At 35.6% G+C, this 12971-nt stretch overlaps 1 long non-coding RNA gene across 1 annotated transcript in view; it reads right to left on the bottom strand.

Annotated features, from left to right (window-relative positions):
- Positions 1–3817: 3817 nt before the first annotated feature.
- The window catches only part of LOC118997032 (uncharacterized), a 29470-nt gene continuing 20316 nt past the window's right edge, over positions 3818–12971 (bottom strand). Inside the window, exon 3 of the long non-coding RNA XR_005068590.1 lies at positions 3818–3835. This is a non-coding gene — a long non-coding RNA (uncharacterized LOC118997032). The remainder of the gene's footprint in view (positions 3836–12971) is intronic.

Consider the following 12971-nt stretch of genomic DNA (forward strand, 5'->3'; position numbering starts at 1 on the left):
TGCTGAACTATTACCAACAATAAGAGATACAAATAGAACAAATATTGATTTCCCAATAGATACAGTACTAGACTATTCCTTCCATTATCTATAAAGTGAAAAGTGGTTACCTAAACAAAGTGATGTAATTATAGTTACTAATGTTCTATTATATATGTAGCTTTTAACTTGTTGAGATATGGCAACTCTAGTGGTATTATAAGCAATGTAAGACTTACATTACATTTACACATACAATTGAAACTAGAAGAAATAATGTATTTTATGACTGAGCTAAGAATAAGTGATCTATTGGTTACTTTAGGAGACAGAAAATATAACAATTAATATTTTATGGTCATATTTTCTAAAAGGTTAATTGCTTACTTTCCCCCCACTGGTTTATTATTTTCTTCTAGTTTATTTGAACCTTTATTTTAAGAAAATGGACCATTAGAAATAATCATAACTATACTAACAGTCAGTTCTCTTTTTTAAATTTCTGATTCATAAATGTGGTTAGCAAATGTCCCTAGAAATTCTAACAACTATTTGTTATTCTTTATTTCTAAGAAATTTACTCTATGAAGATATAATACAAAGTCCTGAAGTTGTTCTGAAATTCCACTTAGTATATGTTATTTGTAATTCAGGGCCACTTTGATTATTTCTTCTCTATGAAGAGCAATTCCAATTTTGATATGTATTTTTAATTAAAAAAGCAGAAAGCTATAATCTTCAAAATGTTATTCTTAACTCATCCTATCTTGGACAGCAGCCACTGCTTTGTAGCCCTACCCAGCATGACTCATCATGTGAATGATGGTCTTCCCTTTGTTGCCATAGATAAGCATACCTCTTATTTAATGAATAAATTAATCATCATAAAATGAGCAAGTTAGTTTAATCTTATACCCATGGTATGTTTTTTCAGGTTTGGGCGGTTGAATAGTCTGATAAACATCTTATTAGTATCAGAAAGAACTACATATGCACATGTGTTATGAGATGGGAATCTCTCCTGTATTATAAGCAGGTTTAGGTATATTCTGTTTTGGGGGAACAAATTGTGACTCCTCAAAATGAAAGCATTTTGAAACATTACAGATAAAACTAAATGCATTGAACATACATCTGTACTTCTTTTTATATACTTTGTCTCAGTCTCATATACCCTAAATAATGCTGAGTATCTATCTAAAAAATGATTAAATAGTTGCAAAAGTAAGGCCTTCCTGGTGCTAAGCTTTTCCAGAAGGTCACAGAGTGTAAAGCCTGAGTGATCATGAACCTGGACATAAACTCCGTGATGGGAAAGGTAGAATCCAGGAGATTCTTGAGTGCTAGTGGAGCTGCGCGGTAGAAATCCAAGTGCAGTAGTAAAATATATACATACCTCAGCATAAATCTGATATTGGTTGTTTTGTATTTTCTACAACAAAGAGACATTATTTTCCCTTATCTTGCTTTTTAGCTCTTCTGGTTATCACTACAGACTCTCAGATCTCTGGAATTCTCTGCAAGAAACTTCGAGGTTTCCATCAAATTCCTAATATAACGTATCTTATATCAGCGCAGAGCAGCTTGTTTGTTCCTGATTACATCTCATGTAAGGTCCCAGCTTATGTAGCTTTTACTCACACAATGATCTATGGCTTGAGGCTGCTGAGAAAAAGATGGAAGTGTCTGCACAGGAGACTGGTAAACAATAACCCCAACCCTGAAGTTTAAACAACTTGTGTCATAACATCTATAAATAGAGAGACAATAGTCTTTTTTAATTACTAAAAGGACATCTTAGAAACATCTGCTGGAAAATATATAATTTTCCATAGTGAAAAAGGAAAAGGAAGAGGTGTTGAGACTGTCAGATGTGGTTGCTAAATAACAAACAAATTGCATTATAGGAGAATCAGCTTCTCCCAGTCTTAGACCAGTTTCATCAGGACCACGGAATATGTGTTCCATCTAAATAATCTGTTAAAAAAAGGGGGCTTTTGTGTTTTCTTAAGCAGTCTAAGACAACTAAAAAGTGTCACTATTTTTTTAAAGGCTGAATGGAAGAATAGAGTATCTGACCTCTAAATAAGAGAAGTTGGCCAAGTATGTGAAATTGCTGAAAAGAAAGTTTCTAGAAATCATATTTTTAACTGTGAATAGTATTTGCCTAATTAGGTCATAGGAATGAAACGGGAAGACATTGCTTGCTTCATTTAGTACATAGCATAACAAATAAATTACTTACTATATTATACATTATTTACTTCTAATTCCCCTCTTTTCCCTGCAAGCCAAATGCTTGCAAAAAATCACATTAAGGGAGATAGGAATTTGCATATAACCAGGAGAGTTTCTCCATATAACATGAAAATAGTAAAGTTAAGGCAACTCAGACTCTAGGTATTATCCATTCCCCAATACACAGAGGAACTTTATTGCAATTCACAGATGTTACACTTTTTTCGATAAATGAAAGGCAAGACCCACAACCAGCAAAATGACTATGACTGGCTTTATTGCACTGATCTGGAACTGAAGCTGCAATATCTTTGAAGTATGACAACTCAGTTGAGAATTTCATGGTGTAATTCTCATCTTACTAAAATCACTTATTGTACACTAAAGATTTTCAACCAGTTATTGTAAATTGATTGAGTTGATCCACTCTGGAAGCCACAAGTACCTTGATGTAACCATTTCTTCCAGTGTTACTCACTGACAATATAATTTAGAGCCTAAAAATTAGACAATTTTTGACATCACATTTATATCCATAAAATTTGCTTTCTTTCACTTAAAGGTAATGGTTGCTTTACTATACATGAGAAAATAATTCATTAATACAGTTGGGCTAATGAGTACAGAGACATACAAATAAATAAAGAGCTAAAGAAGTAGAATTAGGAAGGAGATAAATTCAGGTATCAGGTTTTGCTAGCCTGAGAAATAAATAAACAGACAGTGAAATAATTATCAAACAATGATATGTCAATCTCTTTGACTTTCTACAAACATTTTGTGTTCAGGAGAGAAGGCACTTCTTCTTTTCTTGACATTGGCCATAGTTCCTCTTAAAAAAATCTAATGGAGTTATGATTCTTCCCAGAGGAGACTATCCTAGATATTATTCTTAAAATAAACTGTGTTTAAATAATTATGAAAGGGCCTATAAACTGCTTTCATAAAAGTATCAATGGAGAAAATCAAATTGTAAAATATCTCAAAATTAGAGAATTTATGTAACTGTGATCATAAGTAGACAATGAATTTATTTAATGTGAAGCATTTGAGAAGTAGATTCACCTCCTGATACATAGGGAATAGAAACTTTCTTTTCTCAGTGAGAGAGAAGAACAAATTGGCTTAAACCCTGTGTAGAGAATTTTGACTGGACATGAATGATAGAGTATTTTGGCTGAATAGCCATTAAACACTAAAAAGTAATGATCAAGGGAACTCAAATTTTCTTTAAATAAATTTCAAAAGTTGTCTATTACATGTATACCCTTATAAGGTAAAATTAATGAAGAAATTAAGTTAAATAACTATGAATACCCTGAATGAATTAAATAAATCATTTTTATGCCCACTCTTATTATGAACATAAAACTGAATAAATATTTCAATAGTTTAAGTATACATTGATATACAGGGGTGGGCAAAAGTAGGTTAATATTAATTAATACAACAATTAATAAATAATAACATGAGAATAAACTCTGGCCCCAGCCAATTGGCCCAGTTGGTTGGAGTGTCATCCAGTATACCAAAAGGTTACCAATTAGATCCCCAGTCAGGGTACATAGAAGAGGCAACTGACCAATGCTTCTTTCTCTCTTTCTCTCTCTTCTTCTCTCTGTAAATTAATAAACATATCCTCAAATGAGGATGAAAAAATAATAAATGAACACTGTATTTCACATAGTCACAACTGTAAACCTACATTTTCCCTACTCTGTATATTTTATTCATGTACACATAAGCAAATCTAAAACAGGTGTGTGTGTCCTAGAGGTGAAACCCCACATTAAATAAAACTATACATTTCTAAAACCATCATGCCAGACCTGGTACACCAGAAAACTGGGTCTCTCCTTTGAGAATACATTTAAGAATGTTTTGGTTAATATAAATACACATAAATAGAACTTTGAAATAAATAACTGGGCAACTAGCAATAAAGTGAATTTAGTATTGACAATTATATTTTAATTTGTGTTCATATTTATTTTTCAGTTTAGAATTTTGAATCTATTTAAATTAATTACCAGTATAAATAATTGTTATGCTGTGGTTGTTCAACAAATTGTCTTACTAACTTCCTAATGTAATGTTGAAAATGTATGCATTCACTGACTGGAGTGAGGAAGAAACTTGGAATAAGTCATAAATTTAAAGGTACACCAATTTCTGATAAAAATGCTCTGCAAAGTGGGAGTAGAGGGATTATGCCCCAACACAATAAAGGCCGTAGATGACAAACCTACAGCCAACATCATAGTCGACAAAAACTAAAAGCTCTTCCCACTAAGATCAGGAACAAGACAAGAGTGTCCACTTACAGCACTTCTATTCAACATAGTATTGGAACTTCTAGCTGTAATGATCACACAAGAAAAAGAAATAAAAGGCATCCAATATGGAAAGGAAGAAGTAAAACTGCCATTGTTTGCAGATGACAACATAGTGGACGTAGAAAACTCTATAGGCTCCACCAAAAAACTATTTGACCTAATAAGTGAATTTGGCAAAACAGCAGGGTACAAAGTCAATATTCAGAAATCAAAGGCATTTTTAGTACACCAACAACAAAATATCAGAAACAGAAACTAAAAAAAAAAAAAATCCCATTTTCTACAACAACAAGTAAAGCACCTATGAATAAACCTAACCAAGGATGTAAAACACCTGTACTCAGAAAACTACAGAACACTTAAGAAAGAAATTAAGGAAGACAATAAATGGAAGCATACACCATGTTCATGGACTGGAGGAATTAACATCATCAAAATGTCCACACCACCCAAAGATATTTATAGATTCAATGCAATCCTTATTACCATACCATGACAAATTTTACATATATAGAACAAACATTTCAAAAATTTATATGAAACAATAAATGACCCCAAATATCCTCAGCAATTCTGAAAAAGAAGAACAAAATAAGAAGTATCATAATCTCTATCATCAAAGTATACTACAAGGCCACTGTAAGCAAAAAAGTCTGGAACTGGCATAGGAACAGATACATAGATCAATGGAAGAGAATAGAGAGCCTAGAAATAAATCCATCTCTCTATAGTAAATTAATATTAAAAAAGGGGGCAGAAGCATAAAATGGAATAAAAATAGCCCCTTCAGCAAATGGAGTTGGTAGATCTGAACAGCTATATGCAAAAAAATGAAATTTGACCACCAAATTACACTATACGCAAAAATAAGTTCAAGATGGATAAAAGACATAAATTTAAGTGGTGACTCCATAAAAGACCTAGAGGAAAACATAGGCAGGAAAATTTCAAATATTCCACACAGCAATATTTTCACTGACATGTCCCCTAGAGCAAGGGATATAAAGGAAAGAATAAACAAATGGGACTTCATCAAATTAAAAAGCTTCTGCATGGCTAAAGAAAACATTAGTGATATAAACAGGAACCAATTGTATGGGAAAATACATTTGCCAATGATACCATGGACAAAGGTGTGATCTCCAAAATATATACAGCACTCATAGGACCCCACACAAGGAAGACAAACAATCCAATTAAAAACAGGCAAAGGGCCTGAACAGATACTTCTTCAAGGAGGACATAGAGAGGGCCCTGAAACATATGAAAGAATGCTCACCATCACTAGCCATCAGAGAGATGCAAATTTAAACTACAATGAGTTACCACTTCACACTGGTTAGAATGGCCATCACAAACAAATCAACAAACAAGTCTGGTGAGGTCATGGAAAAAAGGGGATCCTCACGCACTCTTGGTGGAAATGCAGACTGGTGCAGCCATTATGGAAAGCAGATTGGAATTTCCCAAAAAAACTAAAAATGAAACTGCCTTTTGACCCAGTAATTCCATTGCTGGGATTATATATCCTAAGAATCCTGAATCACCAATTCAAAGGAACACATGCACCCCAGTGTTCATGGAAGGGTTATTGACAATAGTCAAGTGCTCAAATCTGTGTAAGTGCCCATCAGTAGATGAGTGGATCAAAGAAATATCATACATTTACACACTGGAACACTACACAGCAGAAAGAAAGAAGGAACCCCTATTGTTTAATACAGCATGGATGGAACTAGAGGGTATTGTGCTATGTGAAATAAGCCAGGCGGTGAAAGACAAATACCATATGATCTCACCTATAAGTGGAACCTGATCAACAAAACAAACAAGCAAGCAAAACAGAACCAAAGACATGGAAATAAAGAAAACCCTGACAGTGCCAGAGGGGAGGGTGGATAATGAGGGAAAGAAGAGGAAGGGTCAAGTGAAGGAGCGTATATAAAGGACTTATGGACCAAACAACAGAGGGAAGGATTGGAAGGAGACTGGGTGGGTGTGAGTAGGGCAGGGGAGAGAAATGTGGGGGTGGGGAACGAGGACAACTGTAATTGAACACCAATAAAAACAATTTTAAAAAAGGCATAAATTTGACTTAGAGAAGTACTGTCTTTGCCCTTTTCTTTGAGATTTTCCAAAAATTAATCACATGTCTGTGGAACAGTGTCATGGTTTTGCACAGGCAGTTTTAGTGATAAAGAATTTTTGAATTCCAGCTCATCTCTTCATCTTCTACTCATCTCTTCTTTTGCTGTACTGAGTGTTTATGACCTTCAGACAACTACTAGAAGTTATGTAAGGGTATATTTAACGTCAAAACTATTTTTTCTCTAGAATCATGTTTAATTTAAATGCCTAACCACACTCTCCAAAACTTTTTTAAGTCCTTTTTCTTGGACTTTATTAGGGTGACATTGGTTAACAAAATTATGTAGGTTTCAGGTGCACAATCCCACAACTAGTCATCTGTACACTGTTTTGTGTGTTCACCACCCCAAAATCAAGTCTCCATTCATAACCATTTATCCCACCTATACCCTCCTTGACCTTCCTCTACCCTCCCTCCCTGACAATCACCACACTGTTGTCCTAATCGAGTTTTTTTCTGTTTTTATTCCTCAATCTCCCCACCCCTCTTACCCAACCCCACAATAACCCCCCACAGCTTTTAGCCTGCTCTTTATCTATTAGTCAGTCTACATTTTCCATGCTCATTCAATCTTTTCACTAGATTCCACATATGAGTGAAATCATATGATACTTGTTTTTCTCTGACTGTCTTATTTCACTTACCACAATGTTCTCCAGGTTCATCTGCACTGTGTCAAATGGAAATTGTAATTGTGTAATTGTGTTCCTTTGGGTAATTGCACCCAAGCTTTTTATCCACTTATCTACTGATGGACACTTAGGCTGCTTCCAAATCTTGGTTATTGTAAATAATTCTGCAATGAACTTATGGGTGCATATATTGTTTCAAATCAGTGTGTGTGTCTTTGTTTGTTTGTTTTTAAATATCCCCAGTAGTAGAATTGTTGGGTCATATTTTTTTAGGTAACTTTATACTGTTTCCCACAGTGGCTGCACCAGTCTGCATTCCCACCACAGTGCACTAGAGTTCCCCTTTCTCCACATCCTCACCAGCACTTGTTTGTTGGTTTATGGTTGATAGTCATTTTGACAGGGGTGAGGTGATACCTCACTGTGCTTTTAACTTCCATTTCTCTTCCCAACTCTTCATTCTTTTTAACTAAGACCTTCAACTTACATACTTGTTGGTGTTTCTGATGACAATTCTAGTTCTCTAATGACTACATACAGGGCCCAGCAGAAGTAATGCCTATGTGGGTGTGGTTGGTAGGGTAACAAAATGGGTGTAATAACTTACCGTTTTAATTTGAACATTTCACCTAAAATGTCAGATGCTGTACCTAAGTGTAATATTGTTTTTTTTAAGATTTTATTTATATATCTTTAGAGGGGAAGGGAAGGAGAGAGGGAGAGAAATATCAATGTATGGTTGCCTCTCAGGGGTCCCCCGCTGGGAACTGGCCGGCAACCCAGGCATGTGCCCTGACTGGGAATCAAACCACAATTGTCTGGTTCACAGGCCCGTGCTCAATCCACTGAGCCACACCAGCCAGGGCCCGAGTGTGATATTGTTATGTTACAGAATTACATGCTTATGATTTTGTAATAATAAAGGGGCATTATTTGTGCTGGACCCTGTATATAAAATACGATCTAACATTTTAAAAACTAAATGAAGTGAAAAGAGTTACATAGATTTCTTGAATTTCTTTTTTGGGGGGGCGNCTTATTTCACTTACCACAATGTTCTCCAGGTTCATCTGCACTGTGTCAAATGGAAATTGTAATTGTGTAATTGTGTTCCTTTGGGTAATTGCACCCAAGCTTTTTATCCACTTATCTACTGATGGACACTTAGGCTGCTTCCAAATCTTGGCTATTGTAAATAATTCTGCAATGAACTTATGGGTGCATATATTGTTTCAAATCAGTGTGTGTGTGTTTGTTTGTTTGTTTTTAAATATTCCCAGTAGTAGAATTGTTGGGTCATATTTTTTTAGGTAACTTTATACTGTTTCCCACAGTGGCTGCACCAGTCTGCATTCCCACCACAGTGCACTAGAGTTCCCCTTTCTCCACATCCTCACCAGCACTTGTTTGTTGGTTTATGGTTGATAGTCATTTTGACAGGGGTGAGGTGATACCTCACTGTGCTTTTAACTTTCATTTCTCTTCCCAACTCTTCATTCTTTTTAACTAAAACCTTCAACTTACATACTTGTTGGTGTTTCTGATGACAATTCTAGTTCTCTAATGACTACATACAAGGCCCAGCAGAAGTAATGCCTATGTGGGTGTGGTTGGTAGGGTAACAAAATGGGTGTAATAATTTGAACATTTCACCTAAAATGTCAGATGCTGTACCTAAGTGTAATGTTGTTGTTTTTTTTAAAGATTTTATTTATTTATCTTTAGAGGGGAAGGGAAGGAGAGAGGGAGAGAAATATCAATGTATGGTTGCCTCTCGGGGGTCCCCTGCCGGAACTGGCCTGCAACCCAGGCATGTGCCCTGACTGGGAATCAAACCACAATCATCTGGTTCACAGGCCCATGCTCAATCCACTGAGCCACACCAGCCAGGGCCCAAGTGTGATATTGTTATGTTACAGAATTACATGCTTATGATTTTGTAATAATAAAGGGGCATTATTTGTGCTGGACCCTGTATATAAAATACGATCTAACATTTTAAAAACTAAATGAAGTGAAAAGAGTTACATAGATTTCTTGAATTTCTTTTTTTGGGGGGTGGGTTATTTAATTCTTGTTCAAGTATAGTTTTCTATCTTATATTCCCAGCCCTGCTCCCCCCCAGTGCTCCCAACCTCCTTCCCATTTCCGGCCCCCACCTTAGTTATTGTCCATGTGTCCTTTATACTTGTTCATGTGAGTCCTTCAACTTTTCCCCTGTGATTCTCTCCCCTCTTCCCTCTGGTCCCTGTCTGCCTGTTCCGTATTTCAGTGTCTTTGGTCATATTTTGCTTGCTTGTTTGTTTGGTTGTTTAGATTCCTGTTATATATTCCAGTGATATCATATGGTATTTGTCTTTTACTGCCTGGCTTATTTCGCTCAGCATAATGCTTTCCAGTTCCATCCATGGTGTTGCAAAGGGTAGGAGCTCCTTCTTCCTTTCTGCAGCATAGAATTCCATTGTGTAAATGTACCATAGTTTTTTGATCCAGTCATTGACCCATGGGCATCTAGGTTGCTTCCAACTCTTGGCTATCGTGAATTGTGCTGCTGTGAACATTGGGGTGCATAGGTTCTTTTGGATTGGTGCTTCAGGGTTCTTAGGATATACTCCTAACAGTGAAATTGCTGGGTCAAAAGGCACGTTCATTTTTAGTTTTCTTAGAAAATTCCATACTGTTTTCCATAGTGGTTGTACCAGTCTGCAATCCCACCAATAGTGAACTAGGGTCCCCTTTTCCCCACAACCTCTCCAGCACTTGTTGTTTGTTTCTTTGTTTATGATAGCCATTCTGACTGGTGTTAAGTGGTATCTCATTGTGGTTTTAATTTGCATCTCTCTGATAGCTAGCAATATCGAGCATCTTTTCATGTGTCTCTGGATCCTCTGTATGTCCTCCTTGGAGAAGTGTCTGTTCAAGTCCTTTGCCCATTTTTTAATTGGGTTGCTCATCTTCTTTGAGTGGAGTCCAGTGAGTTCTTTGTATATTTTGGAGATTAAACCTTTGTCTGAGCTATCATTGTCAAATATGTTTTCTCAAACTTGTTGCTTCTCTTTGTATCTTGATACTGTTTTCCTTAGCCATGCAGACGCTTTTAATTTTGATGAGATCCCATTTGTTTATTCTTTCCTTTATGTCCCTTGCTCTAGGGGACATATTAGTAAAAATATTGCTGAGTGGAATATCTGAGATTTTCCTGCCAATGCTCTCCTCTAGGGCTTTAATGGTTCCACAGCTTATATTTAAGTCTTTTATCCACCTTGAATTTATTTTGGTGTATGGTGTAAGTTGGTGCTCGAGTTTCATTTTTTTTTTTTTTTTTTGCACGTAGCTGTCGAGTTCTCCCAACACCGTTTGTTGAAGAGGCTATCTTTACTCCATTTTATGTTATTGCCCCCTTTGTCAAATATTAATTGACTGTAGACATCTGGGTTTATTTCTGGGCTCTCTGTTCTATTCCATTGGTCTATGTGTCTGTTTTTATGCCAGTACCAGGCTGTAGATTTCTTGAATTTCTATTAATGTATTATAAGTCATTTTGTGTTATAATGAGTATAATTTTACAAGTACTAGGAATAGAAATAGTACAGAAATCTGAGCAATTTTTAAGCAAGATATAATTGTTAAAGGAATGCTTCTTGTAGCCATAAGCCTGAAATGAAACATTTCAGGTCGTCAGATTTATACTGTAGAGTTCTATTTTGCATGGCACAATATTTACTCTGTGGCCATGGAGTCACAGCTGATATCCAGTATCCTCAACCCTGATGCAGCAAGACTTTGTTCAATATGACAAAATTCCATATTAGCCTTTCCAAATGAGTTGTGGCACAATTGCTTTTATTTATTTATAGTGTCTAGGTTATGGGTAATTTTAGTTGTTAAAAGATATATTTTTTCTTTTTGAAGCAAAGTAATAATACAGCTATGGTAAAACAGTGCATTAGTTGTTTCTACTTAGGCAGCTTCATGCAGCAATGAGTGAATCAATATGTCAGAGGCCGTATTGCTCACCGGAGACTGCAGGGCACATTATGCAGGCATCATGTGGGGTGTCAGCAGGGCTGTTTTCACTAATGCTGATGAAAGTTGTACTGCTGCAATTTCCAATCATGATTTTAAAGTGTACTTACACACAGTATATTTTAAAGACAAGGAAAGCCACACAGAAAAAAACATCAGCTTTTTATAATAGTTTAATGAACTATTGTGTGGCATCCCATCTAGTCAACTTTTATTTTAGTTTATTTATTTATTTTTCTAGCTCAGAAGCTCAGTGGATAGTGACAACGAATAGTATGCAGTAAACAATGGGAGTCAGTGCATGCAAATTTGTACTAAAAATAATTCCTAGTTAAAATTACTGCAAAGTATGTCTTACCTGACTTCTAATTTTGAATACAAAAATAGAAATGACAGATATGGCTTAAACTAACAAATTCAGGTACCTCATCTTAACTGTTAATTAATGTGCTTCCTTAATTTTTTGAGTGTTATGAAGGAAACAACATGGTTAAATTAAGTGTAGTGTGGACTCTATACTGTTTTTAAGGTATGGGAATAGGTACGTTTGTGGCAGTATGAAGTAATTGACAATGATCACTAGGATGCTATGTACATTTAACTTGTTTTTATTTGCTATTGTATTTTTTCTGTCACCCTTTATTCCCCCTATACCCTTTTCCACTTCTACCCACCCCCCACCCCTCTGTAGTAACCACACCATTGTCCATGTCCATGAGTTCTTCAGTTCATCATCACGGTTGCTAAAAACTTTAGATTGTCTGCCAGTTATGCAGCATCTTGGGATTGGTCTCTATTCACCTTGAAGTCCTAATTCTATGCTCAACTACAGACACAAAGCCATACTGTTCACTTTCATATAGGTTTTGGTATCAGAATGCAAGTGCTCATATCCAAACTCTGATACTATGTAATTAACTCAGTAACATTGAGCAAGTTACTTATTATTTCTACCAAAGTTTTCTTAGTTAGAAAATGTAATCTTAGTTCCTGCAGTCCAGGTAGACAATTATATGAGTTAATACATGTGATGTGGCCAAAGAAGAGCCGGGATGACTGTAAGTGCTAAATAAATGTTAATTACTGTTATTATCTGTGTTATATTATTACCATTGCTTTGCCTCTCCCTCCAGCTGCTCTTGCTGCTACTACTACACACTACACAAAGATGTGTAGTGATGGGCTTAGTAGCTTTGTGAGACTGAAAGTTTAGTTTTTAAAGCAATTCAACTCTATCATAATTGATATTTGTCATCTTTTTTGGTCACACCAGGTGGATAATAAAATGCTAGATGTGAGATTACTTCCAATGTAGTTAAGCTTATGCAGAATTTTCCACGGCCAGTGATTCAACACGCTACTGAAATATTTCTGTGCAAGCCTTTTAATAAAAGAAAATATTTCTTGTAACTATAGATGCAAACTATCTATTATACTTCTTAGTTTAATTCATGATAAGACTATCTTTGGTTGGATTGTTACCAGGAACAGCCTTATGATTCTGAAACCACTTAAAATAGCATGATGCCTAACATTCCAGTATCTATCACAGATAGATAGTACTTGCTCCTTCACTGGGATTTAATTTTTTTATTATCCAATAATTTAAGT

The sequence above is a fragment of the Sturnira hondurensis genome, unplaced genomic scaffold (assembly GCF_014824575.4).
Source record: "Sturnira hondurensis isolate 20B ecotype Veracruz unplaced genomic scaffold, ASM1482457v3 Scaffold0012346, whole genome shotgun sequence".
Classification (NCBI taxonomy): domain Eukaryota; kingdom Metazoa; phylum Chordata; class Mammalia; order Chiroptera; family Phyllostomidae; genus Sturnira; species Sturnira hondurensis.